We start from the raw sequence: 25,996 nt of genomic DNA, 5'->3' as shown, positions 1-25,996 counted from the left end.
TTTAAAAGAGGAAAAAAAAGTGAAAAAGCCAACGGCACGCAGTGTTCCTAAGTGGTCTCCATCCCAAGTACTGACTGCGCTCGACGCTGCTTAACTTCGGTGATCGGACGAGAACCGCTGTATTCAGCGTGATATGGTCGTTGCCGAGAGTGCTAGTTAATAATTCGAATTTAAATTAAGTGAGACAAATTAACCTTCATCATTTTAAAACAATAACAAAATGAAAACATGTTTGCTTTTTTCATATCTATTAAAATTTAAAAGAGGAAAAAAAAAGTGAAAAAGCCAACGGCACGCAGTGTTCCTAAGTGGTCTCCCTCCCAAGTACTGACTGCGCTCGACGCTGCTTAACTTCGGTGATCGGACGAGAACCGCTGTATTCAGCGTGATATGGTCGTTGCCGAGAGTGCTAGTTAATAATTCGAATTTAAATTAAGTGAGACAAATTAACCTTCATCATTTTAAAACAATAACAAAATGAAAACATGTTTGCTTTTTTCATATCTATTAAAATTTAAAAGAGGAAAAAAAAGTGAAAAAGCCAACGGCACGCAGTGTTCCTAAGTGGTCTCCCTCCCAAGTAGTGACTGCGCTCGACGCTGCTTAACATCGGTTATCGGACGAGAACCGGTGTATTCAGCGTGATATGGCCGTTGCCGAGAGTGCTGGTTAATAATTTTAATTTAATTAACTTTCATCTTTATAAAACAATAACAAAAAGAAGATATGTTTGCTTTTTTCATATCGGGTGGAATTTAAAAGAGGAACTAAAAGTGAAAAAGCCAACGGCACGCAGTATTCCCAAGGACCGACTGCGCTCGACGCTGCTAACGTCGGCGATCGGACGAGAACCGTTGTTCTCAGCGTGATATGGCCGTTGCCGAGAGTGCTAGATAATAATTCGAATTTAAATTAAGTGAGACAAATTAACCTTCATCTTTATAAAACATTAACAAAAAGAAAATATGTTTGCTTTTTTCATATCGGGTGGAATTTAAAAGAGGAAACAAAAGTGAAAAAGCCAACGGCACGCAGTATTCCCAAGTACTGACTGCGCTCGACGCTGCTAACGTCGGCGATCGGACGAGAACCGGTGTTCTCAGCGTGATATGGCCGTTGCCGAGAGTGCTAGTTAATAATTCGAATTTAAATTAAGTGAGACAAATTAACCTTCATCATTTTAAAACAATAACAAAAAAACATGTTTGCTTTTTTCATATCTATTAAAATTTAAAAGAGGAAAAAAAAGTGAAAAAGCCAACGGCACGCAGTGTTCCTAAGTGGTCTCCATCCCAAGTACTGACTGCGCTCGACGCTGCTTAACTTCGGTGATCGGACGAGAACCGCTGTATTCAGCGTGATATGGTCGTTGCCGAGAGTGCTAGTTAATAATTCGAATTTAAATTAAGTGAGACAAATTAACCTTCATCATTTTAAAACAATAACAAAATGAAAACATGTTTGCTTTTTTCATATCTATTAAAATTTAAAAGAGGAAAAAAAAAGTGAAAAAGCCAACGGCACGCAGTGTTCCTAAGTGGTCTCCCTCCCAAGTACTGACTGCGCTCGACGCTGCTTAACTTCGGTGATCGGACGAGAACCGGTGTATTCAGCGTGATATGGCCGTTGCCGAGAGTGCTGGTTAATAATTTTAATTTAATTAACTTTCATCTTTATAAAACAATAACAAAAAGAAGATATGTTTGCTTTTTTCATATCGGGTGGAATTTAAAAGAGGAACTAAAAGTGAAAAAGCCAACGGCACGCAGTATTCCCAAGGACCGACTGCGATCGACGCTGCTAACGTCGGCGATCGGACGAGAACCGTTGTTCTCAGCGTGATATGGCCGTTGCCGAGAGTGCTAGATAATAATTCGAATTTAAATTAAGTGAGACAAATTAACCTTCATCTTTATAAAACATTAACAAAAAGAAAATATGTTTGCTTTTTTCATATCGGGTGGAATTTAAAAGAGGAAACAAAAGTGAAAAAGCCAACGGCACGCAGTATTCCCAAGGACCGACTGCGCTCGACGCTGCTAACGTCGGCGATCGGACGAGAACCGTTGTTCTCAGCGTGATATGGCCGTTGCCGAGAGTGCTAGATAATAATTCGAATTTAAATTAAGTGAGACAAATTAACCTTCATCTTTTTAAAACAATAACAAAAAGAAAATATGTTTGCTTTTTTCATATCTGTTGGAATTTAAAAGAGGAAAAAAAATGTGAAAAAGCTAACGGCACGCAGTGTTCCTAAGTGGTCGCCCTCCCAAATACTGACTGCGCACGACGCTGCTTAACTTCGGTTATCGTACGAGAACCGGTGTATTCAGCGTGTTATGGCCGTTGCCGATAGTGCTAGTTAATAATTTGATTTAAATTAACTTTCATCTTTATAAAACAATAACAGAAAGAAGATATGTTTGCTTTTTTTCATATCTGGTGGAATTTGAAAGAGGAAACAAAAGTGAAAAAGCCAACGGCACGCAGTATACCCAAGTACTGTATGCGCTCGACGCTGCTTAACTTCGGTGATCGGACGAGAACCGGTGTTTTCAGCGTGATATGGCCGTTGCCGAGAGTGCTAGTTAATAATTCGAATTTAAATTAAGTGAGACAAATTAACCTTCATAATTTTAAAACAATAACAAAAAAAACATGTTTGCTTTTTTCATATCTATTAAAATTTAAAAGAGGAAAAAAAGTGAAAAACCCAACGGCACGCAGTGTTCCTAAGTGGTCACCCTCCCAAGTACTGACTGCGCTCGACGCTGCTTAACTTCGGTGATCGGACGAGAACCGGTGTATTCAGCGTGATATGGCCGTTGCCGAGAGTGCTAGTTAATAATTTGAATTTAATTAACTTTCATCTTTATAAAACAATAACAAAAAAGAAGATATGTTTGCTTTTTTCATATCTATTAAAATTTAAAAGAGGAAAAAAAAGTGAAAAAGCCAACGGCACGCAGTGTTCCTAAGTGGTCTCCATCCCAAGTACTGACTGCGCTCGACGCTGCTTAACTTCGGTGATCGGACGAGAACCGCTTTATTCAGCGTGATATGGTCGTTGCCGAGAGTGCTAGTTAATAATTCGAATTTAAATTAAGTGAGACAAATTAACCTTCATCATTTTAAAACAATAACAAAATGAAAACATGTTTGCTTTTTTCATATCTATTAAAATTTAAAAGAGGAAAAAAAAGTGAAAAAGCCAACGGCACGCAGTGTTCCTAAGTGGTCTCCATCCCAAGTACTGACTGCGCTCGACGCTGCTTAACTTCGGTGATCGGACGAGAACCGCTGTATTCAGCGTGATATGGTCGTTGCCGAGAGTGCTAGTTAATAATTCGAATTTAAATTAAGTGAGACAAATTAACCTTCATCATTTTAAAACAATAACAAAAAAACATGTTTGCTTTTTTCATATCTATTAAAATTTAAAAGAGGAAAAAAAAGTGAAAAAGCCAACGGCACGCAGTGTTCCTAAGTGGTCTCCATCCCAAGTACTGACTGCGCTCGACGCTGCTTAACTTCGGTGATCGGACGAGAACCGCTGTATTCAGCGTGATATGGTCGTTGCCGAGAGTGCTAGTTAATAATTCGAATTTAAATTAAGTGAGACAAATTAACCTTCATCATTTTAAAACAATAACAAAATGAAAACATGTTTGCTTTTTTCATATCTATTAAAATTTAAAAGAGGAAAAAAAAAGTGAAAAAGCCAACGGCACGCAGTGTTCCTAAGTGGTCTCCCTCCCAAGTACTGACTGCGCTCGACGCTGCTTAACTTCGGTGATCGGACGAGAACCGCTGTATTCAGCGTGATATGGTCGTTGCCGAGAGTGCTAGTTAATAATTCGAATTTAAATTAAGTGAGACAAATTAACCTTCATCATTTTAAAACAATAACAAAATGAAAACATGTTTGCTTTTTTCATATCTATTAAAATTTAAAAGAGGAAAAAAAAGTGAAAAAGCCAACGGCACGCAGTGTTCCTAAGTGGTCTCCCTCCCAAGTAGTGACTGCGCTCGACGCTGCTTAACATCGGTTATCGGACGAGAACCGGTGTATTCAGCGTGATATGGCCGTTGCCGAGAGTGCTGGTTAATAATTTTAATTTAATTAACTTTCATCTTTATAAAACAATAACAAAAAGAAGATATGTTTGCTTTTTTCATATCGGGTGGAATTTAAAAGAGGAACTAAAAGTGAAAAAGCCAACGGCACGCAGTATTCCCAAGGACCGACTGCGCTCGACGCTGCTAACGTCGGCGATCGGACGAGAACCGTTGTTCTCAGCGTGATATGGCCGTTGCCGAGAGTGCTAGATAATAATTCGAATTTAAATTAAGTGAGACAAATTAACCTTCATCTTTATAAAACATTAACAAAAAGAAAATATGTTTGCTTTTTTCATATCGGGTGGAATTTAAAAGAGGAAACAAAAGTGAAAAAGCCAACGGCACGCAGTATTCCCAAGTACTGACTGCGCTCGACGCTGCTAACGTCGGCGATCGGACGAGAACCGGTGTTCTCAGCGTGATATGGCCGTTGCCGAGAGTGCTAGTTAATAATTCGAATTTAAATTAAGTGAGACAAATTAACCTTCATCATTTTAAAACAATAACAAAAAAACATGTTTGCTTTTTTCATATCTATTAAAATTTAAAAGAGGAAAAAAAAGTGAAAAAGCCAACGGCACGCAGTGTTCCTAAGTGGTCTCCATCCCAAGTACTGACTGCGCTCGACGCTGCTTAACTTCGGTGATCGGACGAGAACCGCTGTATTCAGCGTGATATGGTCGTTGCCGAGAGTGCTAGTTAATAATTCGAATTTAAATTAAGTGAGACAAATTAACCTTCATCATTTTAAAACAATAACAAAATGAAAACATGTTTGCTTTTTTCATATCTATTAAAATTTAAAAGAGGAAAAAAAAAGTGAAAAAGCCAACGGCACGCAGTGTTCCTAAGTGGTCTCCCTCCCAAGTACTGACTGCGCTCGACGCTGCTTAACTTCGGTGATCGGACGAGAACCGCTGTATTCAGCGTGATATGGTCGTTGCCGAGAGTGCTAGTTAATAATTCGAATTTAAATTAAGTGAGACAAATTAACCTTCATCATTTTAAAACAATAACAAAATGAAAACATGTTTGCTTTTTTCATATCTATTAAAATTTAAAAGAGGAAAAAAAAGTGAAAAGGCCAACGGCACGCAGTGTTCCTAAGTGGTCTCCCTCCCAAGTAGTGACTGCGCTCGACGCTGCTTAACATCGGTTATCGGACGAGAACCGGTGTATTCAGCGTGATATGACCGTTGCCGAGAGTGCTGGTTAATAATTTTAATTTAATTAACTTTCATCTTTATAAAACAATAACAAAAAGAAGATATGTTTGCTTTTTTCATATCTGTTGGAATTTAAAAGAGGAAAAAAAATGTGAAAAAGCTAACGGCACGCAGTGTTCCTAAGTGGTCGCCCTCCCAAATACTGACTGCGCACGACGCTGCTTAACTTCGGTTATCGTACGAGAACCGGTGTATTCAGCGTGTTATGGCCGTTGCCGATAGTGCTAGTTAATAATTTGATTTAAATTAACTTTCATCTTTATAAAACAATAACAGAAAGAAGATATGTTTGCTTTTTTTCATATCTGGTGGAATTTGAAAGAGGAAACAAAAGTGAAAAAGCCAACGGCACGCAGTATACCCAAGTACTGTATGCGCTCGACGCTGCTTAACTTCGGTGATCGGACGAGAACCGGTGTTTTCAGCGTGATATGGCCGTTGCCGAGAGTGCTAGTTAATAATTCGAATTTAAATTAAGTGAGACAAATTAACCTTCATAATTTTAAAACAATAACAAAAAAAACATGTTTGCTTTTTTCATATCTATTAAAATTTAAAAGAGGAAAAAAAGTGAAAAACCCAACGGCACGCAGTGTTCCTAAGTGGTCACCCTCCCAAGTACTGACTGCGCTCGACGCTGCTTAACTTCGGTGATCGGACGAGAACCGGTGTATTCAGCGTGATATGGCCGTTGCCGAGAGTGCTAGTTAATAATTTGAATTTAATTAACTTTCATCTTTATAAAACAATAACAAAAAAGAAGATATGTTTGCTTTTTTCATATCTATTAAAATTTAAAAGAGGAAAAAAAAGTGAAAAAGCCAACGGCACGCAGTGTTCCTAAGTGGTCTCCATCCCAAGTACTGACTGCGCTCGACGCTGCTTAACTTCGGTGATCGGACGAGAACCGCTTTATTCAGCGTGATATGGTCGTTGCCGAGAGTGCTAGTTAATAATTCGAATTTAAATTAAGTGAGACAAATTAACCTTCATCATTTTAAAACAATAACAAAATGAAAACATGTTTGCTTTTTTCATATCTATTAAAATTTAAAAGAGGAAAAAAAAGTGAAAAAGCCAACGGCACGCAGTGTTCCTAAGTGGTCTCCATCCCAAGTACTGACTGCGCTCGACGCTGCTTAACTTCGGTGATCGGACGAGAACCGCTGTATTCAGCGTGATATGGTCGTTGCCGAGAGTGCTAGTTAATAATTCGAATTTAAATTAAGTGAGACAAATTAACCTTCATCATTTTAAAACAATAACAAAAAAACATGTTTGCTTTTTTCATATCTATTAAAATTTAAAAGAGGAAAAAAAAGTGAAAAAGCCAACGGCACGCAGTGTTCCTAAGTGGTCTCCATCCCAAGTACTGACTGCGCTCGACGCTGCTTAACTTCGGTGATCGGACGAGAACCGCTGTATTCAGCGTGATATGGTCGTTGCCGAGAGAGCTAGTTAATAATTCGAATTTAAATTAAGTGAGACAAATTAACCTTCATCATTTTAAAACAATAACAAAATGAAAACATGTTTGCTTTTTTCATATCTATTAAAATTTAAAAGAGGAAAAAAAAAGTGAAAAAGCCAACGGCACGCAGTGTTCCTAAGTGGTCTCCCTCCCAAGTACTGACTGCGCTCGACGCTGCTTAACTTCGGTGATCGGACGAGAACCGCTGTATTCAGCGTGATATGGTCGTTGCCGAGAGTGCTAGTTAATAATTCGAATTTAAATTAAGTGAGACAAATTAACCTTCATCATTTTAAAACAATAACAAAATGAAAACATGTTTGCTTTTTTCATATCTATTAAAATTTAAAAGAGGAAAAAAAAGTGAAAAAGCCAACGGCACGCAGTGTTCCTAAGTGGTCTCCCTCCCAAGTAGTGACTGCGCTCGACGCTGCTTAACATCGGTTATCGGACGAGAACCGGTGTATTCAGCGTGATATGGCCGTTGCCGAGAGTGCTGGTTAATAATTTTAATTTAATTAACTTTCATCTTTATAAAACAATAACAAAAAGAAGATATGTTTGCTTTTTTCATATCGGGTGGAATTTAAAAGAGGAACTAAAAGTGAAAAAGCCAACGGCACGCAGTATTCCCAAGGACCGACTGCGCTCGACGCTGCTAACGTCGGCGATCGGACGAGAACCGTTGTTCTCAGCGTGATATGGCCGTTGCCGAGAGTGCTAGATAATAATTCGAATTTAAATTAAGTGAGACAAATTAACCTTCATCTTTATAAAACATTAACAAAAAGAAAATATGTTTGCTTTTTTCATATCGGGTGGAATTTAAAAGAGGAAACAAAAGTGAAAAAGCCAACGGCACGCAGTATTCCCAAGTACTGACTGCGCTCGACGCTGCTAACGTCGGCGATCGGACGAGAACCGGTGTTCTCAGCGTGATATGGCCGTTGCCGAGAGTGCTAGTTAATAATTCGAATTTAAATTAAGTGAGACAAATTAACCTTCATCATTTTAAAACAATAACAAAAAAACATGTTTGCTTTTTTCATATCTATTAAAATTTAAAAGAGGAAAAAAAAGTGAAAAAGCCAACGGCACGCAGTGTTCCTAAGTGGTCTCCATCCCAAGTACTGACTGCGCTCGACGCTGCTTAACTTCGGTGATCGGACGAGAACCGCTGTATTCAGCGTGATATGGTCGTTGCCGAGAGTGCTAGTTAATAATTCGAATTTAAATTAAGTGAGACAAATTAACCTTCATCATTTTAAAACAATAACAAAATGAAAACATGTTTGCTTTTTTCATATCTATTAAAATTTAAAAGAGGAAAAAAAAAGTGAAAAAGCCAACGGCACGCAGTGTTCCTAAGTGGTCTCCCTCCCAAGTACTGACTGCGCTCGACGCTGCTTAACTTCGGTGATCGGACGAGAACCGCTGTATTCAGCGTGATATGGTCGTTGCCGAGAGTGCTAGTTAATAATTCGAATTTAAATTAAGTGAGACAAATTAACCTTCATCATTTTAAAACAATAACAAAATGAAAACATGTTTGCTTTTTTCATATCTATTAAAATTTAAAAGAGGAAAAAAAAGTGAAAAAGCCAACGGCACGCAGTGTTCCTAAGTGGTCTCCCTCCCAAGTAGTGACTGCGCTCGACGCTGCTTAACATCGGTTATCGGACGAGAACCGGTGTATTCAGCGTGATATGACCGTTGCCGAGAGTGCTGGTTAATAATTTTAATTTAATTAACTTTCATCTTTATAAAACAATAACAAAAAGAAGATATGTTTGCTTTTTTCATATCGGGTGGAATTTAAAAGAGGAACTAAAAGTGAAAAAGCCAACGGCACGCAGTATTCCCAAGGACCGACTGCGCTCGACGCTGCTAACGTCGGCGATCGGACGAGAACCGTTGTTCTCAGCGTGATATGGCCGTTGCCGAGAGTGCTAGATAATAATTCGAATTTAAATTAAGTGAGACAAATTAACCTTCATCTTTATAAAACATTAACAAAAAGAAAATATGTTTGCTTTTTTCATATCGGGTGGAATTTAAAAGAGGAAACAAAAGTGAAAAAGCCAACGGCACGCAGTATTCCCAAGTACTGACTGCGCTCGACGCTGCTAACGTCGGCGATCGGACGAGAACCGGTGTTCTCAGCGTGATATGGCCGTTGCCGAGAGTGCTAGTTAATAATTCGAATTTAAATTAAGTGAGACAAATTAACCTTCATCATTTTAAAACAATAACAAAAAAACATGTTTGCTTTTTTCATATCTATTAAAATTTAAAAGAGGAAAAAAAAGTGAAAAAGCCAACGGCACGCAGTGTTCCTAAGTGGTCTCCATCCCAAGTACTGACTGCGCTCGACGCTGCTTAACTTCGGTGATCGGACGAGAACCGCTGTATTCAGCGTGATATGGTCGTTGCCGAGAGTGCTAGTTAATAATTCGAATTTAAATTAAGTGAGACAAATTAACCTTCATCATTTTAAAACAATAACAAAATGAAAACATGTTTGCTTTTTTCATATCTATTAAAATTTAAAAGAGGAAAAAAAAGTGAAAAAGCAAACGGCACGCAGTGTTCCTAAGTGGTCTCCCTCCCAAGTACTGACTGCGCTCGACGCTGCTTAACATCGGTTATCGGACGAGAACCGGTGTATTCAGCATGATATGGCCGTTGCCGAGAGTGCTGGTTAATAATTTTAATTTAATTAACTTTCATCTTTATAAAACAATAACAAAAAGAAGATATGTTTGCTTTTTTCATATCGGGTGGAATTTAAAAGAGGAAACAAAAGTGAAAAAGCCAACGGCACGCAGTATTCCCAAGGACCGACTGCGCTCGACGCTGCTAACGTCGGCGATCGGACGAGAACCGTTGTTCTCAGCGTGATATGGCCGTTGCCGAGAGTGCTAGATAATAATTCGAATTTAAATTAAGTGAGACAAATTAACCTTCATCTTTTTAAAACAATAACAAAAAGAAAATATGTTTGCTTTTTTCATATCTGTTGGAATTTAAAAGAGGAAAAAAAATGTGAAAAAGCTAACGGCACGCAGTGTTCCTAAGTGGTCGCCCTCCCAAATACTGACTGCGCACGACGCTGCTTAACTTCGGTTATCGTACGAGAACCGGTGTATTCAGCGTGTTATGGCCGTTGCCGATAGTGCTAGTTAATAATTTGATTTAAATTAACTTTCATATTTATAAAACAATAACAGAAAGAAGATATGTTTGCTTTTTTTCATATCTGGTGGAATTTGAAAGAGGAAACAAAAGTGAAAAAGCCAACGGCACGCAGTATACCCAAGTACTGTATGCGCTCGACGCTGCTTAACTTCGGTGATCGGACGAGAACCGGTGTTTTCAGCGTGATATGGCCGTTGCCGAGAGTGCTAGTTAATAATTCGAATTTAAATTAAGTGAGACAAATTAACCTTCATAATTTTAAAACAATAACAAAATGAAAACATGTTTGCTTTTTTCATATCTATTAAAATTTAAAAGAGGAAAAAAAAAGTGAAAAAGCCAACGGCACGCAGTGTTCCTAAGTGGTCTCCCTCCCAAGTACTGACTGCGCTCGACGCTGCTTAACTTCGGTGATCGGACGAGAACCGCTGTATTCAGCGTGATATGGTCGTTGCCGAGAGTGCTAGTTAATAATTCGAATTTAAATTAAGTGAGACAAATTAACCTTCATCATTTTAAAACAATAACAAAATGAAAACATGTTAGCTTTTTTCATATCTATTAAAATTTAAAAGAGGAAAAAAAAGTGAAAAAGCCAACGGCACGCAGTGTTCCTAAGTGGTCTCCCTCCCAAGTAGTGACTGCGCTCGACGCTGCTTAACATCGGTTATCGGACGAGAACCGGTGTATTCAGCGTGATATGGCCGTTGCCGAGAGTGCTGGTTAATAATTTTAATTTAATTAACTTTCATCTTTATAAAACAATAACAAAAAGAAGATATGTTTGCTTTTTTCATATCGGGTGGAATTTAAAAGAGGAACTAAAAGTGAAAAAGCCAACGGCACGCAGTATTCCCAAGGACCGACTGCGCTCGACGCTGCTAACGTCGGCGATCGGACGAGAACCGTTGTTCTCAGCGTGATATGGCCGTTGCCGAGAGTGCTAGATAATAATTCGAATTTAAATTAAGTGAGACAAATTAACCTTCATCTTTATAAAACATTAACAAAAAGAAAATATGTTTGCTTTTTTCATATCGGGTGGAATTTAAAAGAGGAAACAAAAGTGAAAAAGCCAACGGCACGCAGTATTCCCAAGTACTGACTGCGCTCGACGCTGCTAACGTCGGCGATCGGACGAGAACCGGTGTTCTCAGCGTGATATGGCCGTTGCCGAGAGTGCTAGTTAATAATTCGAATTTAAATTAAGTGAGACAAATTAACCTTCATCATTTTAAAACAATAACAAAAAAACATGTTTGCTTTTTTCATATCTATTAAAATTTAAAAGAGGAAAAAAAAGTGAAAAAGCCAACGGCACGCAGTGTTCCTAAGTGGTCTCCATCCCAAGTACTGTATGCGCTCGACGCTGCTTAACTTCGGTGATCGGACGAGAACCGGTGTTTTCAGCGTGATATGGCCGTTGCCGAGAGTGCTAGTTAATAATTCGAATTTAAATTAAGTGAGACAAATTAACCTTCATAATTTTAAAACAATAACAAAAAAAACATGTTTGCTTTTTTCATATCTATTAAAATTTAAAAGAGGAAAAAAAAGTGAAAAAGCCAACGGCACGCAGTGTTCCTAAGTGGTCTCCATCCCAAGTACTGACTGCGCTCGACGCTGCTTAACTTCGGTGATCGGACGAGAACCGCTGTATTCAGCGTGATATGGTCGTTGCCGAGAGTGCTAGTTAATAATTCGAATTTAAATTAAGTGAGACAAATTAACCTTCATCATTTTAAAACAATAACAAAATGAAAACATGTTTGCTTTTTTCATATCTATTAAAATTTAAAAGAGGAAAAAAAAGTGAAAAAGCAAACGGCACGCAGTGTTCCTAAGTGGTCTCCCTCCCAAGTACTGACTGCGCTCGACGCTGCTTAACATCGGTTATCGGACGAGAACCGGTGTATTCAGCATGATATGGCCGTTGCCGAGAGTGCTGGTTAATAATTTTAATTTAATTAACTTTCATCTTTATAAAACAATAACAAAAAGAAGATATGTTTGCTTTTTTCATATCGGGTGGAATTTAAAAGAGGAAACAAAAGTGAAAAAGCCAACGGCACGCAGTATTCCCAAGGACCGACTGCGCTCGACGCTGCTAACGTCGGCGATCGGACGAGAACCGTTGTTCTCAGCGTGATATGGCCGTTGCCGAGAGTGCTAGATAATAATTCGAATTTAAATTAAGTGAGACAAATTAACCTTCATCTTTTTAAAACAATAACAAAAAGAAAATATGTTTGCTTTTTTCATATCTGTTGGAATTTAAAAGAGGAAAAAAAATGTGAAAAAGCTAACGGCACGCAGTGTTCCTAAGTGGTCGCCCTCCCAAATACTGACTGCGCACGACGCTGCTTAACTTCGGTTATCGTACGAGAACCGGTGTATTCAGCGTGTTATGGCCGTTGCCGATAGTGCTAGTTAATAATTTGATTTAAATTAACTTTCATATTTATAAAACAATAACAGAAAGAAGATATGTTTGCTTTTTTTCATATCTGGTGGAATTTGAAAGAGGAAACAAAAGTGAAAAAGCCAACGGCACGCAGTATACCCAAGTACTGTATGCGCTCGACGCTGCTTAACTTCGGTGATCGGACGAGAACCGGTGTTTTCAGCGTGATATGGCCGTTGCCGAGAGTGCTAGTTAATAATTCGAATTTAAATTAAGTGAGACAAATTAACCTTCATAATTTTAAAACAATAACAAAATGAAAACATGTTTGCTTTTTTCATATCTATTAAAATTTAAAAGAGGAAAAAAAAAGTGAAAAAGCCAACGGCACGCAGTGTTCCTAAGTGGTCTCCATCCCAAGTACTGACTGCGCTCGACGCTGCTTAACTTCGGTGATCGGACGAGAACCGCTGTATTCAGCGTGATATGGTCGTTGCCGAGAGTGCTAGTTAATAATTCGAATTTAAATTAAGTGAGACAAATTAACCTTCATCATTTTAAAACAATAACAAAATGAAAACATGTTTGCTTTTTTCATATCTATTAAAATTTAAAAGAGGAAAAAAAAAGTGAAAAAGCCAACGGCACGCAGTGTTCCTAAGTGGTCTCCCTCCCAAGTACTGACTGCGCTCGACGCTGCTTAACTTCGGTGATCGGACGAGAACCGCTGTATTCAGCGTGATATGGTCGTTGCCGAGAGTGCTAGTTAATAATTCGAATTTAAATTAAGTGAGACAAATTAACCTTCATCATTTTAAAACAATAACAAAATGAAAACATGTTAGCTTTTTTCATATCTATTAAAATTTAAAAGAGGAAAAAAAAGTGAAAAAGCCAACGGCACGCAGTGTTCCTAAGTGGTCTCCCTCCCAAGTAGTGACTGCGCTCGACGCTGCTTAACATCGGTTATCGGACGAGAACCGGTGTATTCAGCGTGATATGGCCGTTGCCGAGAGTGCTGGTTAATAATTTTAATTTAATTAACTTTCATCTTTATAAAACAATAACAAAAAGAAGATATGTTTGCTTTTTTCATATCGGGTGGAATTTAAAAGAGGAACTAAAAGTGAAAAAGCCAACGGCACGCAGTATTCCCAAGGACCGACTGCGCTCGACGCTGCTAACGTCGGCGATCGGACGAGAACCGTTGTTCTCAGCGTGATATGGCCGTTGCCGAGAGTGCTAGATAATAATTCGAATTTAAATTAAGTGAGACAAATTAACCTTCATCTTTATAAAACATTAACAAAAAGAAAATATGTTTGCTTTTTTCATATCGGGTGGAATTTAAAAGAGGAAACAAAAGTGAAAAAGCCAACGGCACGCAGTATTCCCAAGTACTGACTGCGCTCGACGCTGCTAACGTCGGCGATCGGACGAGAACCGGTGTTCTCAGCGTGATATGGCCGTTGCCGAGAGTGCTAGTTAATAATTCGAATTTAAATTAAGTGAGACAAATTAACCTTCATCATTTTAAAACAATAACAAAAAAACATGTTTGCTTTTTTCATATCTATTAAAATTTAAAAGAGGAAAAAAAAGTGAAAAAGCCAACGGCACGCAGTGTTCCTAAGTGGTCTCCATCCCAAGTACTGTATGCGCTCGACGCTGCTTAACTTCGGTGATCGGACGAGAACCGGTGTTTTCAGCGTGATATGGCCGTTGCCGAGAGTGCTAGTTAATAATTCGAATTTAAATTAAGTGAGACAAATTAACCTTCATAATTTTAAAACAATAACAAAAAAAACATGTTTGCTTTTTTCATATCTATTAAAATTTAAAAGAGGAAAAAAAAAGTGAAAAAGCCAACGGCACGCAGTGTTCCTAAGTGGTCTCCCTCCCAAGTACTGACTGCGCTCGACGCTGCTTAACTTCGGTGATCGGACGAGAACCGCTGTATTCAGCGTGATATGGTCGTTGCCGAGAGTGCTAGTTAATAATTCGAATTTAAATTAAGTGAGACAAATTAACCTTCATCATTTTAAAACAATAACAAAATGAAAACATGTTTGCTTTTTTCATATCTATTAAAATTTAAAAGAGGAAAAAAAGTGAAAAAGCCAACAGCACGCAGTGTTCCTAAGTGGTCTCCCTCCCAGGTAGTGACTGCGCTCGACGCTGCTTAACATCGGTTATCGGACGAGAACCGGTGTATTCAGCGTGATATGACCGTTGCCGAGAGTGCTGGTTAATAATTTTAATTTAATTAACTTTCATCTTTATAAAACAATAACAAAAAGAAGATATGTTTGCTTTTTTCATATCGGGTGGAATTTAAAAGAGGAACTAAAAGTGAAAAAGCCAACGGCACGCAGTATTCCCAAGGACCGACTGCGCTCGACGCTGCTAACGTCGGCGATCGGACGAGAACCGTTGTTCTCAGCGTGATATGGCCGTTGCCGAGAGTGCTAGATAATAATTCGAATTTAAATTAAGTGAGACAATTAACCTTCATCTTTATAAAACATTAACAAAAAGAAAATATGTTTGCTTTTTTCATATCGGGTGGAATTTAAAAGAGGAAACAAAAGTGAAAAAGCCAACGGCACGCAGTATTCCCAAGTACTGACTGCGCTCGACGCTGCTAACGTCGGCGATCGGACGAGAACCGGTGTTCTCAGCGTGATATGTCCGTTGCCGAGAGTGCTAGTTAATAATTCGAATTTAAATTAAGTGAGACAAATTAACCTTCATCATTTTAAAACAATAACAAAAAAACATGTTTGCTTTTTTCATATCTATTAAAATTTAAAAGAGGAAAAAAAAGTGAAAAAGCCAACGGCACGCAGTGTTCCTAAGTGGTCTCCATCCCAAGTACTGACTGCGCTCGACGCTGCTTAACTTCGGTGATCGGACGAGAACCGCTGTATTCAGCGTGATATGGTCGTTGCCGAGAGTGCTAGTTAATAATTCGAATTTAAATTAAGTGAGACAAATTAACCTTCATCATTTTAAAACAATAACAAAATGAAAACATGTTTGCTTTTTTCATATCTATTAAAATTTAAAAGAGGAAAAAAAAGTGAAAAAGCAAACGGCACGCAGTGTTCCTAAGTGGTCTCCCTCCCAAGTACTGACTGCGCTCGACGCTGCTTAACATCGGTTATCGGACGAGAACCGGTGTATTCAGCATGATATGGCCGTTGCCGAGAGTGCTGGTTAATAATTTTAATTTAATTAACTTTCATCTTTATAAAACAATAACAAAAAGAAGATATGTTTGCTTTTTTCATATCGGGTGGAATTTAAAAGAGGAAACAAAAGTGAAAAAGCCAACGGCACGCAGTATTCCCAAGGACCGACTGCGCTCGACGCTGCTAACGTCGGCGATCGGACGAGAACCGTTGTTCTCAGCGTGATATGGCCGTTGCCGAGAGTGCTAGATAATAATTCGAATTTAAATTAAGTGAGACAAATTAACCTTCATCTTTTTAAAACAATAACAAAAAGAAAATATGTTTGCTTTTTTCATATCTGTTGGAATTTAAAAGAGGAAAAAAAATGTGAAAAAGCTAACGGCACGCAGTGTTCCTAAGTGGTCGCCCTCCCAAATACTGACTGCGCACGACGCTGCTTAACTTCGGTTATCGTACGAGAACCGGTGTATTCAGCGTGTTATGGCCGTTGCCGATAGTGCTAGTTAATAATTTGATTTAAATTAACTTTCATATTTATAAAACAATAACAGAAAGAAGATATGTTTGCTTTTTTTCATATCTGGTGGAATTTGAAAGAGGAAACAAAAGTGAAAAAGCCAACGGCACGCAGTATACCCAAGTACTGTATGCGCTCGACGCTGCTTAACTTCGGTGATCGGACGAGAACCGGTGTTTTCAGCGTGATATGGCCGTTGCCGAGAGTGCTAGTTAATAATTCGAATTTAAATTAAGTGAGACAAATTAACCTTCATAATTTTAAAACAATAACAAAATGAAAACATGTTTGCTTTTTTCATATCTATTAAAATTTAAAAGAGGAAAAAAAAAGTGAAAAAGCCAACGGCACGCAGTGTTCCTAAGTGGTCTCCATCCCAAGTACTGACTGCGCTCGACGCTGCTTAACTTCGGTGATCGGACGAGAACCGCTGTATTCAGCGTGATATGGTCGTTGCCGAGAGTGCTAGTTAATAATTCGAATTTAAATTAAGTGAGACAAATTAACCTTCATCATTTTAAAACAATAACAAAATGAAAACATGTTTGCTTTTTTCATATCTATTAAAATTTAAAAGAGGAAAAAAAAGTGAAAAAGCCAACGGCACGCAGTGTTCCTAAGTGGTCTCCCTCCCAAGTACTGACTGCGCTCGACGCTGCTTAACTTCGGTGATCGGACGAGAACCGCTGTATTCAGCGTGATATGGTCGTTGCCGAGAGTGCTAGTTAATAATTCGAATTTAAATTAAGTGAGACAAATTAACCTTCATCATTTTAAAACAATAACAAAATGAAAACATGTTAGCTTTTTTCATATCTATTAAAATTTAAAAGAGGAAAAAAAAGTGAAAAAGCCAACGGCACGCAGTGTTCCTAAGTGGTCTCCCTCCCAAGTAGTGACTGCGCTCGACGCTGCTTAACATCGGTTATCGGACGAGAACCGGTGTATTCAGCGTGATATGGCCGTTGCCGAGAGTGCTGGTTAATAATTTTAATTTAATTAACTTTCATCTTTATAAAACAATAACAAAAAGAAGATATGTTTGCTTTTTTCATATCGGGTGGAATTTAAAAGAGGAACTAAAAGTGAAAAAGCCAACGGCACGCAGTATTCCCAAGGACCGACTGCGCTCGACGCTGCTAACGTCGGCGATCGGACGAGAACCGTTGTTCTCAGCGTGATATGGCCGTTGCCGAGAGTGCTAGATAATAATTCGAATTTAAATTAAGTGAGACAAATTAACCTTCATCTTTATAAAACATTAACAAAAAGAAAATATGTTTGCTTTTTTCATATCGGGTGGAATTTAAAAGAGGAAACAAAAGTGAAAAAGCCAACGGCACGCAGTATTCCCAAGTACTGACTGCGCTCGACGCTGCTAACGTCGGCGATCGGACGAGAACCGGTGTTCTCAGCGTGATATGGCCGTTGCCGAGAGTGCTAGTTAATAATTCGAATTTAAATTAAGTGAGACAAATTAACCTTCATCATTTTAAAACAATAACAAAAAAACATGTTTGCTTTTTTCATATCTATTAAAATTTAAAAGAGGAAAAAAAGTGAAAAAGCCAACGGCACGCAGTGTTCCTAAGTGGTCTCCATCCCAAGTACTGACTGCGCTCGACGCTGCTTAACTTCGGTGATCGGACGAGAACCGCTGTATTCAGCGTGATATGGTCGTTGCCGAGAGTGCTAGTTAATAATTCGAATTTAAATTAAGTGAGACAAATTAACCTTCATCATTTTAAAACAATAACAAAATGAAAACATGTTTGCTTTTTTCATATCTATTAAAATTTAAAAGAGGAAAAAAAAGTGAAAAAGCAAACGGCACGCAGTGTTCCTAAGTGGTCTCCCTCCCAAGTACTGACTGCGCTCGACGCTGCTTAACATCGGTTATCGGACGAGAACCGGTGTATTCAGCATGATATGGCCGTTGCCGAGAGTGCTGGTTAATAATTTTAATTTAATTAACTTTCATCTTTATAAAACAATAACAAAAAGAAGATATGTTTGCTTTTTTCATATCGGGTGGAATTTAAAAGAGGAAACAAAAGTGAAAAAGCCAACGGCACGCAGTATTCCCAAGGACCGACTGCGCTCGACGCTGCTAACGTCGGCGATCGGACGAGAACCGTTGTTCTCAGCGTGATATGGCCGTTGCCGAGAGTGCTAGATAATAATTCGAATTTAAATTAAGTGAGACAAATTAACCTTCATCTTTTTAAAACAATAACAAAAAGAAAATATGTTTGCTTTTTTCATATCTGTTGGAATTTAAAAGAGGAAAAAAAATGTGAAAAAGCTAACGGCACGCAGTGTTCCTAAGTGGTCGCCCTCCCAAATACTGACTGCGCACGACGCTGCTTAACTTCGGTTATCGTACGAGAACCGGTGTATTCAGCGTGTTATGGCCGTTGCCGATAGTGCTAGTTAATAATTTGATTTAAATTAACTTTCATATTTATAAAACAATAACAGAAAGAAGATATGTTTGCTTTTTTTCATATCTGGTGGAATTTGAAAGAGGAAACAAAAGTGAAAAAGCCAACGGCACGCAGTATACCCAAGTACTGTATGCGCTCGACGCTGCTTAACTTCGGTGATCGGACGAGAACCGGTGTTTTCAGCGTGATATGGCCGTTGCCGAGAGTGCTAGTTAATAATTCGAATTTAAATTAAGTGAGACAAATTAACCTTCATAATTTTAAAACAATAACAAAATGAAAACATGTTTGCTTTTTTCATATCTATTAAAATTTAAAAGAGGAAAAAAAAAGTGAAAAAGCCAACGGCACGCAGTGTTCCTAAGTGGTCTCCATCCCAAGTACTGACTGCGCTCGACGCTGCTTAACTTCGGTGATCGGACGAGAACCGCTGTATTCAGCGTGATATGGTCGTTGCCGAGAGTGCTAGTTAATAATTCGAATTTAAATTAAGTGAGACAAATTAACCTTCATCATTTTAAAACAATAACAAAATGAAAACATGTTTGCTTTTTTCATATCTATTAAAATTTAAAAGAGGAAAAAAAAATCGAAAAAGCCAACGGCACGCAGTGTTCCTAAGTGGTCTCCCTCCCAAGTACTGACTGCGCTCGACGCTGCTTAACTTCGGTGATCGGACGAGAACCGCTGTATTCAGCGTGATATGGTCGTTGCCGAGAGTGCTAGTTAATAATTCGAATTTAAATTAAGTGAGACAAATTAACCTTCATCATTTTAAAACAATAACAAAATGAAAACATGTTTGCTTTTTTCATATCTATTAAAATTTAAAAGAGGAAAAAAAAGTGAAAAAGCCAACGGCACGCAGTGTTCCTAAGTGGTCTCCCTCCCAAGTAGTGACTGCGCTCGACGCTGCTTAACATCGGTTATCGGACGAGAACCGGTGTATTCAGCGTGATATGGCCGTTGCCGAGAGTGCTGGTTAATAATTTTAATTTAATTAACTTTCATCTTTATAAAACAATAACAAAAAGAAGATATGTTTGCTTTTTTCATATCGGGTGGAATTTAAAAGAGGAACTAAAAGTGAAAAAGCCAACGGCACGCAGTATTCCCAAGGACCGACTGCGCTCGACGCTGCTAACGTCGGCGATCGGACGAGAACCGTTGTTCTCAGCGTGATATGGCCGTTGCCGAGAGTGCTAGATAATAATTCGAATTTAAATTAAGTGAGACAAATTAACCTTCATCTTTATAAAACATTAACAAAAAGAAAATATGTTTGCTTTTTTCATATCGGGTGGAATTTAAAAGAGGAAACAAAAGTGAAAAAGCCAACGGCACGCAGTATTCCCAAGTACTGACTGCGCTCGACGCTGCTAACGTCGGCGATCGGACGAGAACCGGTGTTCTCAGCGTGATATGGCCGTTGCCGAGAGTGCTAGTTAATAATTCGAATTTAAATTAAGTGAGACAAATTAACCTTCATCATTTTAAAACAATAACAAAAAAACATGTTTGCTTTTTTCATATCTATTAAAATTTAAAAGAGGAAAAAAAAGTGAAAAAGCCAACGGCACGCAGTGTTCCTAAGTGGTCTAACTCCCAAGTACTGACTGCGCTCGACGCTGCTTAACTTCGGTGATCGGACGAGAACCGCTGTATTCAGCGTGATATGGTCGTTGCCGAGAGTGCTAGTTAATAATTCGAATTTAAATTAAGTGAGACAAATTAACCTTCATCATTTTAAAACAATAACAAAATGAAAACATGTTTGCTTTTTTCATATCTATTAAAATTTAAAAGAGGAAAAAAAAGTGAAAAAGCCAACGGCACGCAGTGTTCCTAAGTGGTCTCCCTCCCAAGTAGTGACTGCGCTCGACGCTGCTTAACATCGGTTATCGGACGAGAACCGGTGTATTCAGCGTGATATGGCCGTTGCCGAGAGTGCTGGTTAATAATTTTAATTTAATTAACTTTCATCTTTATAAAACAATAACAGAAAGAAGATATGTTTGCTTTTTTTCATATCTGGTGGAATTTGAAAGAGGAAACAAAAGTGAAAAAGCCAACGGCACGCAGTATTCCCAAGTACTGTATGCGCTCGACGCTGCTTAACTTCGGTGATCGGACGAGAACCGGTGTTTTCAGCGTGATATGGCCGTTGCCGAGAGTGCTAGTTAATAATTCGAATTTAAATTAAGTGAGACAAATTAACCTTCATCATTTTAAAACAATAACAAAATGAAAACATGTTTGCTTTTTTCATATCTATTAAAATTTAAAAGAGGAAAAAAAAGTGAAAAAGCCAACGGCACGCAGTGTTCCTAAGTGGTCTCCCTCCCAAGTAGTGACTGCGCTCGACGCTGCTTAACATCGGTTATCGGACGAGAACCGGTGTATTCAGCGTGATATGGCCGTTGCCGAGAGTGCTGGTTAATAATTTTAATTTAATTAACTTTCATCTTTATAAAACAATAACAAAAAGAAGATATGTTTGCTTTTTTCATATCGGGTGGAATTTAAAAGAGGAAACAAAAGTGAAAAAGCCAACGGCACGCAGTATTCCCAAGGACCGACTGCGCTCGACGCTGCTAACGTCGGCGATCGGACGAGAACCGTTGTTCTCAGCGTGATATGGCCGTTGCCGAGAGTGCTAGATAATAATTCGAATTTAAATTAAGTGAGACAAATTAACCTTCATCTTTTTAAAACAATAACAAAAAGAAAATATGTTTGCTTTTTTCATATCTATTGGAATTTAAAAGAGGAAAAAAAAAAGTGAAAAAGCTAACGGCACACAGTGTTCCTAAGTGGTCGCCCTCCCAAGTACTGACTGCGCTAAACGCTGTTTAACTTCGGTGATCGGACGAGAACCGGTGTATTCAGCTTGATATGGCCGTTGCCGAGAGTGCTAGTTAATAATTTGAATTTAATTAACTTTCATCTTTATAAAACAATAACAAAAAAGAAGATATGTTTGCTTTTTTCATATCTATTAAAATTTAAAAGAGGAAAAAAAAGTGAAAAAGCCAACGGCACGCAGTGTTCCTAAGTGGTCTCCATCCCAAGTACTGACTGCGCTCGACGCTGCTTAACTTCGGTGATCGGACGAGAACCGCTGTATTCAGCGTGATATGGTCGTTGCCGAGAGTGCTAGTTAATAATTCGAATTTAAATTAAGTGAGACAAATTAACCTTCATCATTTTAAAACAATAACAAAATGAAAACATGTTTGCTTTTTTCATATCTATTAAAATTTAAAAGAGGAAAAAAAAGTGAAAAAGCCAACGGCACGCAGTGTTCCTAAGTGGACTCCCTCCCAAGTAGTGACTGCGCTCGACGCTGCTTAACATCGGTTATCGGACGAGAACCGGTGTATTCAGCGTGATATGGCCGTTGCCGAGAGTGCTGGTTAATAATTTTAATTTAATTAACTTTCATCTTTATAAAACAATAACAAAAAGAAGATATGTTTGCTTTTTTCATATCGGGTGGAATTTAAAAGAGGAAACAAAAGTGAAAAAGCCAACGGCACGCAGTATTCCCAAGGACCGACTGCGCTCGACGCTGCTAACGTCGGCGATCGGACGAGAACCGTTGTTCTCAGCGTGATATGGCCGTTGCCGAGAGTGCTAGATAATAATTCGAATTTAAATTAAGTGAGACAAATTAACCTTCATCTTTTTAAAACAATAACAAAAAGAAAATATGTTTGCTTTTTTCATATCTATTGGAATTTAAAAGAGGAAAAAAAAAAAGTGAAAAAGCTAACGGCACACAGTGTTCCTAAGTGGTCGCCCTCCCAAGTACTGACTGCGCTAAACGCTGTTTAACTTCGGTGATCGGACGAGAACCGGTGTATTCAGCTTGATATGGCCGTTGCCGAGAGTGCTAGTTAATAATTTGAATTTAATTAACTTTCATCTTTATAAAACAATAACAAAAAAGAAGATATGTTTGCTTTTTTCATATCTATTAAAATTTAAAAGAGGAAAAAAAGTGAAAAAGCCAACGGCACGCAGTGTTCCTAAGTGGTCTAACTCCCAAGTACTGACTGCGCTCGACGCTGCTTAACTTCGGTGATCGGACGAGAACCGCTGTATTCAGCGTGATATGGTCGTTGCCGAGAGTGCTAGTTAATAATTCGAATTTAAATTAAGTGAGACAAATTAACCTTCATCATTTTAAAACAATAACAAAATGAAAACATGTTTGCTTTTTTCATATCTATTAAAATTTAAAAGAGGAAAAAAAGTGAAAAACCCAACCGCACGCAGTGTTCCTAAGTGGTCTCCCTCCCAAGTACTGACTGTGCTCGACGCTGCTTAACTTCGGTGATCGGACGAGAACCGGTGTATTCAGCGTGTTATGGCCGTTGCCGAGAGTGCTAGTTAATAATTTGAACTAAATCAACTTTCATCTTTATAAAACAATAACAAAAAGAAGATATGTTTGCTTTTTTCATATCGGGTGGAATTTAAAAGAGGAAACAAAAGTGAAAAAGCCAACGGCACGCAGTATTCCCAAGGACCGACTGCGCTCGACGCTGCTAACGTCGGCGATCGGACGAGAACCGTTGTTCTCAGCGTGATATGGCCGTTGCCGAGAGTGCTAGATAATAATTCGAATTTAAATTAAGTGAGACAAATTAACCTTCATCTTTTTAAAACAATAACAAAAAGAAAATATGTTTGCTTTTTTCATATCTATTGGAATTTAAAAGAGGAAAAAAAAAAGTGAAAAAGCTAACGGCACACAGTGTTCCTAAGTGGTCGCCCTCCCAAGTACTGACTGCGCTAAACGCTGTTTAACTTCGGTGATCGGACGAGAACCGGTGTATTCAGCTTGATATGGCCGTTGCCGAGAGTGCTAGTTAATAATTTGAATTTAATTAACTTTCATCTTTATAAAACAATAACAAAAAAGAAGATATGTTTGCTTTTTTCATATCTATTAAAATTTAAAAGAGGAAAAAAAAGTGAAAAAGCCAACGGCACGCAGTGTTCCTAAGTGGTCTCCATCCCAAGTACTGACTGCGCTCGACGCTGCTTAACTTCGGTGATCGGACGAGAACCGCTGTATTCAGCGTGATATGGTCGTTGCCGAGAGTGCTAGTTAATAATTCGAATTTAAATTAAGTGAGACAAATTAACCTTCATCATTTTAAAACAATAACAAAATGAAAACATGTTTGCTTTTTTCATATCTATTAAAATTTAAAAGAGGAAAAAAAAGTGAAAAAGCCAACGGCACGCAGTGTTCCTAAGTGGACTCCCTCCCAAGTAGTGACTGCGCTCGACGCTGCTTAACATCGGTTATCGGACGAGAACCGGTGTATTCAGCGTGATATGGCCGTTGCCGAGAGTGCTGGTTAATAATTTTAATTTAATTAACTTTCATCTTTATAAAACAATAACAAAAAGAAGATATGTTTGCTTTTTTCATATCGGGTGGAATTTAAAAGAGGAAACAAAAGTGAAAAAGCCAACGGCACGCAGTATTCCCAAGGACCGACTGCGCTCGACGCTGCTAACGTCGGCGATCGGACGAGAACCGTTGTTCTCAGCGTGATATGGCCGTTGCCGAGAGTGCTAGATAATAATTCGAATTTAAATTAAGTGAGACAAATTAACCTTCATCTTTTTAAAACAATAACAAAAAGAAAATATGTTTGCTTTTTTCATATCTATTGGAATTTAAAAGAGGAAAAAAAAAAAGTGAAAAAGCTAACGGCACACAGTGTTCCTAAGTGGTCGCCCTCCCAAGTACTGACTGCGCTAAACGCTGTTTAACTTCGGTGATCGGACGAGAACCGGTGTATTCAGCTTGATATGGCCGTTGCCGAGAGTGCTAGTTAATAATTTGAATTTAATTAACTTTCATCTTTATAAAACAATAACAAAAAAGAAGATATGTTTGCTTTTTTCATATCTATTAAAATTTAAAAGAGGAAAAAAAGTGAAAAAGCCATCGGCACGCAGTGTTCCTAAGTGGTCTAACTCCCAAGTACTGACTGCGCTCGACGCTGCTTAACTTCGGTGATCGGACGAGAACCGCTGTATTCAGCGTGATATGGTCGTTGCCGAGAGTGCTAGTTAATAATTCGAATTTAAATTAAGTGAGACAAATTAACCTTCATCATTTTAAAACAATAACAAAATGAAAACATGTTTGCTTTTTTCATATCTATTAAAATTTAAAAGAGGAAAAAAAGTGAAAAACCCAACCGCACGCAGTGTTCCTAAGTGGTCTCCCTCCCAAGTACTGACTGTGCTCGACGCTGCTTAACTTCGGTGATCGGACGAGAACCGGTGTATTCAGCGTGTTATGGCCGTTGCCGAGAGTGCTAGTTAATAATTTGAACTAAATCAACTTTCATCTTTATAAAACAATAACAAAAAGAAGATATGTTTGCTTTTTTCATATCGGGTGGAATTTAAAAGAGGAAACAAAAGTGAAAAAGCCAACGGCACGCAGTATTCCCAAGTACTGACTGCGCTCGACGCTGCTAACGTCGGCGATCGGACGAGAACCGGTGTTCTCAGCGTGATATGGCCGTTGCCGAGAGTGCTAGATAATAATTCGAACTTAAATTAAGTGAGACAAATTAACCTTCATCTTTTTAAAACAATAACAAAAAGAAAATATGTTTGCTTTTTTCAAATCTATTGGAATTTAAAAGAGGAAAAAAAGTGAAAAAGCCAACGGCACGCAGTGTACCTAAGTGGTCTCCCTCCCAAGTAGTGACTGCGCTCGACGCTGCTTAACTTCGGTTTTCGGACGAAAACCGGTGTATTCAGCGTGATATGGCCTTTGCCGAGAGTGCTAGTTAATAATTTGAATTTAATTAACTTTCATCTTTATAAAACAATAACAAAAAGAAGATATGTGTGCTTTTTTCAAATCGGGTAGAATTTAAAAGAGGAAACAAAAGTGAAAAACCAACGGCACGCAGTATTCCCAAGTACTGACTGCGCTCGACGCTGCTAACGTCGGCGATCGGACGAGAACCGGTGTTCTCAGCGTGATATGGCCGTTGCCGAGAGTGCTAGTTAAAAATTCGAATTTAAATTAAGTTAGACAAATTAACCTTCATCTTTATAAAACAATAACAAAAAGAAGATATGTTTGCTTTTTTCATATCGGGTGGAATTTAAAAGAGGAAACAAAAGTGAAAAAGCCAACGGCACACAGTGTTCCTAAGTGGTCGCCCTCCCAAGTACTGACTGCGCTAAACGCTGTTTAACTTCGGTGATCGGACGAGAACCGGTGTATTCAGCTTGATATGGCCGTTGCCGAGAGTGCTAGTTAATAATTTGAATTTAATTAACTTTCATCTTTATAAAACAATAACAAAAAAGAAGATATGTTTGCTTTTTTCATATCTATTAAAATTTAAAAGAGGAAAAA

General features: G+C 38.4%; 3 non-coding genes and 73 pseudogenes across 3 annotated transcripts; all 76 read right to left on the bottom strand.

Annotated features, from left to right (window-relative positions):
• Nucleotides 1–26: 26 nt before the first annotated feature.
• On the bottom strand, nt 27–145 carry LOC149652254 (5S ribosomal RNA; annotated as a pseudogene).
• A 138-nt stretch (nt 146–283) lies between these two features.
• LOC149652253 (5S ribosomal RNA) lies at nt 284–402 on the bottom strand (annotated as a pseudogene).
• Nucleotides 403–539: 137 nt separating this feature from the next.
• On the bottom strand, nt 540–658 carry LOC149652252 (5S ribosomal RNA; annotated as a pseudogene).
• A 597-nt stretch (nt 659–1,255) lies between these two features.
• Nucleotides 1,256–1,374, bottom strand: LOC149652251 (5S ribosomal RNA; annotated as a pseudogene).
• Nucleotides 1,375–1,512: 138 nt separating this feature from the next.
• Nucleotides 1,513–1,631, bottom strand: LOC149652250 (5S ribosomal RNA). The gene has a single exon (XR_016371464.1). It is a non-coding gene; the product is annotated as a 5S ribosomal RNA (ribosomal RNA).
• A 601-nt stretch (nt 1,632–2,232) lies between these two features.
• LOC149652249 (5S ribosomal RNA) lies at nt 2,233–2,351 on the bottom strand (annotated as a pseudogene).
• Nucleotides 2,352–2,474: 123 nt separating this feature from the next.
• On the bottom strand, nt 2,475–2,577 carry LOC149652248 (5S ribosomal RNA; annotated as a pseudogene).
• Nucleotides 2,578–2,711: 134 nt separating this feature from the next.
• LOC149652247 (5S ribosomal RNA) lies at nt 2,712–2,830 on the bottom strand. Its single transcript, XR_016371423.1, has one exon. It is a non-coding gene; the product is annotated as a 5S ribosomal RNA (ribosomal RNA).
• Nucleotides 2,831–2,953: 123 nt separating this feature from the next.
• Nucleotides 2,954–3,072, bottom strand: LOC149652246 (5S ribosomal RNA; annotated as a pseudogene).
• A 137-nt stretch (nt 3,073–3,209) lies between these two features.
• LOC149652245 (5S ribosomal RNA) lies at nt 3,210–3,328 on the bottom strand (annotated as a pseudogene).
• Nucleotides 3,329–3,462: 134 nt separating this feature from the next.
• On the bottom strand, nt 3,463–3,581 carry LOC149652244 (5S ribosomal RNA; annotated as a pseudogene).
• Nucleotides 3,582–3,719: 138 nt separating this feature from the next.
• On the bottom strand, nt 3,720–3,838 carry LOC149652243 (5S ribosomal RNA; annotated as a pseudogene).
• A 137-nt stretch (nt 3,839–3,975) lies between these two features.
• LOC149652242 (5S ribosomal RNA) lies at nt 3,976–4,094 on the bottom strand (annotated as a pseudogene).
• A 597-nt stretch (nt 4,095–4,691) lies between these two features.
• Nucleotides 4,692–4,810, bottom strand: LOC149652241 (5S ribosomal RNA; annotated as a pseudogene).
• Nucleotides 4,811–4,948: 138 nt separating this feature from the next.
• On the bottom strand, nt 4,949–5,067 carry LOC149652240 (5S ribosomal RNA; annotated as a pseudogene).
• Nucleotides 5,068–5,204: 137 nt separating this feature from the next.
• On the bottom strand, nt 5,205–5,323 carry LOC149652239 (5S ribosomal RNA; annotated as a pseudogene).
• A 123-nt stretch (nt 5,324–5,446) lies between these two features.
• Nucleotides 5,447–5,565, bottom strand: LOC149652238 (5S ribosomal RNA; annotated as a pseudogene).
• Nucleotides 5,566–5,688: 123 nt separating this feature from the next.
• On the bottom strand, nt 5,689–5,791 carry LOC149652237 (5S ribosomal RNA; annotated as a pseudogene).
• Nucleotides 5,792–5,925: 134 nt separating this feature from the next.
• LOC149652236 (5S ribosomal RNA) lies at nt 5,926–6,044 on the bottom strand. The gene has a single exon (XR_016371405.1). It is a non-coding gene; the product is annotated as a 5S ribosomal RNA (ribosomal RNA).
• Nucleotides 6,045–6,167: 123 nt separating this feature from the next.
• On the bottom strand, nt 6,168–6,286 carry LOC149652235 (5S ribosomal RNA; annotated as a pseudogene).
• Nucleotides 6,287–6,423: 137 nt separating this feature from the next.
• On the bottom strand, nt 6,424–6,542 carry LOC149652234 (5S ribosomal RNA; annotated as a pseudogene).
• A 134-nt stretch (nt 6,543–6,676) lies between these two features.
• Nucleotides 6,677–6,795, bottom strand: LOC149652233 (5S ribosomal RNA; annotated as a pseudogene).
• A 138-nt stretch (nt 6,796–6,933) lies between these two features.
• LOC149652232 (5S ribosomal RNA) lies at nt 6,934–7,052 on the bottom strand (annotated as a pseudogene).
• A 137-nt stretch (nt 7,053–7,189) lies between these two features.
• Nucleotides 7,190–7,308, bottom strand: LOC149652231 (5S ribosomal RNA; annotated as a pseudogene).
• Nucleotides 7,309–7,905: 597 nt separating this feature from the next.
• Nucleotides 7,906–8,024, bottom strand: LOC149652230 (5S ribosomal RNA; annotated as a pseudogene).
• A 138-nt stretch (nt 8,025–8,162) lies between these two features.
• On the bottom strand, nt 8,163–8,281 carry LOC149652229 (5S ribosomal RNA; annotated as a pseudogene).
• Nucleotides 8,282–8,418: 137 nt separating this feature from the next.
• LOC149652228 (5S ribosomal RNA) lies at nt 8,419–8,537 on the bottom strand (annotated as a pseudogene).
• A 597-nt stretch (nt 8,538–9,134) lies between these two features.
• Nucleotides 9,135–9,253, bottom strand: LOC149652227 (5S ribosomal RNA; annotated as a pseudogene).
• A 137-nt stretch (nt 9,254–9,390) lies between these two features.
• Nucleotides 9,391–9,509, bottom strand: LOC149652226 (5S ribosomal RNA; annotated as a pseudogene).
• A 362-nt stretch (nt 9,510–9,871) lies between these two features.
• Nucleotides 9,872–9,990, bottom strand: LOC149652225 (5S ribosomal RNA; annotated as a pseudogene).
• A 123-nt stretch (nt 9,991–10,113) lies between these two features.
• Nucleotides 10,114–10,216, bottom strand: LOC149652224 (5S ribosomal RNA; annotated as a pseudogene).
• A 138-nt stretch (nt 10,217–10,354) lies between these two features.
• On the bottom strand, nt 10,355–10,473 carry LOC149652223 (5S ribosomal RNA; annotated as a pseudogene).
• A 137-nt stretch (nt 10,474–10,610) lies between these two features.
• Nucleotides 10,611–10,729, bottom strand: LOC149652222 (5S ribosomal RNA; annotated as a pseudogene).
• Nucleotides 10,730–11,326: 597 nt separating this feature from the next.
• LOC149652221 (5S ribosomal RNA) lies at nt 11,327–11,445 on the bottom strand (annotated as a pseudogene).
• Nucleotides 11,446–11,580: 135 nt separating this feature from the next.
• LOC149652220 (5S ribosomal RNA) lies at nt 11,581–11,699 on the bottom strand (annotated as a pseudogene).
• Nucleotides 11,700–11,836: 137 nt separating this feature from the next.
• On the bottom strand, nt 11,837–11,955 carry LOC149652219 (5S ribosomal RNA; annotated as a pseudogene).
• Nucleotides 11,956–12,317: 362 nt separating this feature from the next.
• Nucleotides 12,318–12,436, bottom strand: LOC149652218 (5S ribosomal RNA; annotated as a pseudogene).
• A 123-nt stretch (nt 12,437–12,559) lies between these two features.
• Nucleotides 12,560–12,662, bottom strand: LOC149652217 (5S ribosomal RNA; annotated as a pseudogene).
• Nucleotides 12,663–12,800: 138 nt separating this feature from the next.
• LOC149652216 (5S ribosomal RNA) lies at nt 12,801–12,919 on the bottom strand (annotated as a pseudogene).
• Nucleotides 12,920–13,057: 138 nt separating this feature from the next.
• LOC149652215 (5S ribosomal RNA) lies at nt 13,058–13,176 on the bottom strand (annotated as a pseudogene).
• A 137-nt stretch (nt 13,177–13,313) lies between these two features.
• Nucleotides 13,314–13,432, bottom strand: LOC149652214 (5S ribosomal RNA; annotated as a pseudogene).
• Nucleotides 13,433–14,029: 597 nt separating this feature from the next.
• LOC149652213 (5S ribosomal RNA) lies at nt 14,030–14,148 on the bottom strand (annotated as a pseudogene).
• Nucleotides 14,149–14,284: 136 nt separating this feature from the next.
• LOC149652212 (5S ribosomal RNA) lies at nt 14,285–14,403 on the bottom strand (annotated as a pseudogene).
• Nucleotides 14,404–14,539: 136 nt separating this feature from the next.
• On the bottom strand, nt 14,540–14,658 carry LOC149652211 (5S ribosomal RNA; annotated as a pseudogene).
• Nucleotides 14,659–15,254: 596 nt separating this feature from the next.
• On the bottom strand, nt 15,255–15,373 carry LOC149652210 (5S ribosomal RNA; annotated as a pseudogene).
• Nucleotides 15,374–15,510: 137 nt separating this feature from the next.
• Nucleotides 15,511–15,629, bottom strand: LOC149652209 (5S ribosomal RNA; annotated as a pseudogene).
• A 362-nt stretch (nt 15,630–15,991) lies between these two features.
• On the bottom strand, nt 15,992–16,110 carry LOC149652208 (5S ribosomal RNA; annotated as a pseudogene).
• A 123-nt stretch (nt 16,111–16,233) lies between these two features.
• LOC149652207 (5S ribosomal RNA) lies at nt 16,234–16,336 on the bottom strand (annotated as a pseudogene).
• Nucleotides 16,337–16,474: 138 nt separating this feature from the next.
• On the bottom strand, nt 16,475–16,593 carry LOC149652206 (5S ribosomal RNA; annotated as a pseudogene).
• Nucleotides 16,594–16,730: 137 nt separating this feature from the next.
• LOC149652205 (5S ribosomal RNA) lies at nt 16,731–16,849 on the bottom strand (annotated as a pseudogene).
• Nucleotides 16,850–16,986: 137 nt separating this feature from the next.
• On the bottom strand, nt 16,987–17,105 carry LOC149652204 (5S ribosomal RNA; annotated as a pseudogene).
• A 596-nt stretch (nt 17,106–17,701) lies between these two features.
• On the bottom strand, nt 17,702–17,820 carry LOC149652203 (5S ribosomal RNA; annotated as a pseudogene).
• A 137-nt stretch (nt 17,821–17,957) lies between these two features.
• On the bottom strand, nt 17,958–18,076 carry LOC149652202 (5S ribosomal RNA; annotated as a pseudogene).
• A 362-nt stretch (nt 18,077–18,438) lies between these two features.
• LOC149652201 (5S ribosomal RNA) lies at nt 18,439–18,557 on the bottom strand (annotated as a pseudogene).
• A 123-nt stretch (nt 18,558–18,680) lies between these two features.
• On the bottom strand, nt 18,681–18,783 carry LOC149652200 (5S ribosomal RNA; annotated as a pseudogene).
• A 138-nt stretch (nt 18,784–18,921) lies between these two features.
• Nucleotides 18,922–19,040, bottom strand: LOC149652199 (5S ribosomal RNA; annotated as a pseudogene).
• Nucleotides 19,041–19,178: 138 nt separating this feature from the next.
• On the bottom strand, nt 19,179–19,297 carry LOC149652198 (5S ribosomal RNA; annotated as a pseudogene).
• A 137-nt stretch (nt 19,298–19,434) lies between these two features.
• LOC149652197 (5S ribosomal RNA) lies at nt 19,435–19,553 on the bottom strand (annotated as a pseudogene).
• A 597-nt stretch (nt 19,554–20,150) lies between these two features.
• LOC149652196 (5S ribosomal RNA) lies at nt 20,151–20,269 on the bottom strand (annotated as a pseudogene).
• A 137-nt stretch (nt 20,270–20,406) lies between these two features.
• On the bottom strand, nt 20,407–20,525 carry LOC149652195 (5S ribosomal RNA; annotated as a pseudogene).
• Nucleotides 20,526–20,648: 123 nt separating this feature from the next.
• Nucleotides 20,649–20,751, bottom strand: LOC149652194 (5S ribosomal RNA; annotated as a pseudogene).
• A 137-nt stretch (nt 20,752–20,888) lies between these two features.
• LOC149652193 (5S ribosomal RNA) lies at nt 20,889–21,007 on the bottom strand (annotated as a pseudogene).
• Nucleotides 21,008–21,370: 363 nt separating this feature from the next.
• On the bottom strand, nt 21,371–21,489 carry LOC149652192 (5S ribosomal RNA; annotated as a pseudogene).
• A 123-nt stretch (nt 21,490–21,612) lies between these two features.
• LOC149652191 (5S ribosomal RNA) lies at nt 21,613–21,731 on the bottom strand (annotated as a pseudogene).
• Nucleotides 21,732–21,868: 137 nt separating this feature from the next.
• On the bottom strand, nt 21,869–21,987 carry LOC149652190 (5S ribosomal RNA; annotated as a pseudogene).
• A 364-nt stretch (nt 21,988–22,351) lies between these two features.
• LOC149652189 (5S ribosomal RNA) lies at nt 22,352–22,470 on the bottom strand (annotated as a pseudogene).
• Nucleotides 22,471–22,592: 122 nt separating this feature from the next.
• On the bottom strand, nt 22,593–22,711 carry LOC149652188 (5S ribosomal RNA; annotated as a pseudogene).
• Nucleotides 22,712–22,847: 136 nt separating this feature from the next.
• Nucleotides 22,848–22,966, bottom strand: LOC149652187 (5S ribosomal RNA; annotated as a pseudogene).
• Nucleotides 22,967–23,329: 363 nt separating this feature from the next.
• Nucleotides 23,330–23,448, bottom strand: LOC149652186 (5S ribosomal RNA; annotated as a pseudogene).
• A 123-nt stretch (nt 23,449–23,571) lies between these two features.
• On the bottom strand, nt 23,572–23,690 carry LOC149652185 (5S ribosomal RNA; annotated as a pseudogene).
• A 137-nt stretch (nt 23,691–23,827) lies between these two features.
• On the bottom strand, nt 23,828–23,946 carry LOC149652184 (5S ribosomal RNA; annotated as a pseudogene).
• A 364-nt stretch (nt 23,947–24,310) lies between these two features.
• LOC149652183 (5S ribosomal RNA) lies at nt 24,311–24,429 on the bottom strand (annotated as a pseudogene).
• Nucleotides 24,430–24,551: 122 nt separating this feature from the next.
• On the bottom strand, nt 24,552–24,670 carry LOC149652182 (5S ribosomal RNA; annotated as a pseudogene).
• A 136-nt stretch (nt 24,671–24,806) lies between these two features.
• LOC149652181 (5S ribosomal RNA) lies at nt 24,807–24,925 on the bottom strand (annotated as a pseudogene).
• A 360-nt stretch (nt 24,926–25,285) lies between these two features.
• On the bottom strand, nt 25,286–25,404 carry LOC149652180 (5S ribosomal RNA; annotated as a pseudogene).
• Nucleotides 25,405–25,764: 360 nt separating this feature from the next.
• LOC149652179 (5S ribosomal RNA) lies at nt 25,765–25,883 on the bottom strand (annotated as a pseudogene).
• Nucleotides 25,884–25,996: the final 113 nt, after the last annotated feature.

The sequence above is a fragment of the Phalangium opilio genome, unplaced genomic scaffold (genome assembly GCF_054372755.1).
Source record: "Phalangium opilio isolate 3A_F unplaced genomic scaffold, DU_Popi_V2 ptg000082l_1, whole genome shotgun sequence".
NCBI classification, from domain to species: domain Eukaryota; kingdom Metazoa; phylum Arthropoda; class Arachnida; order Opiliones; family Phalangiidae; genus Phalangium; species Phalangium opilio.
This window is presented reverse-complemented; position numbering and strand designations above follow the sequence as displayed.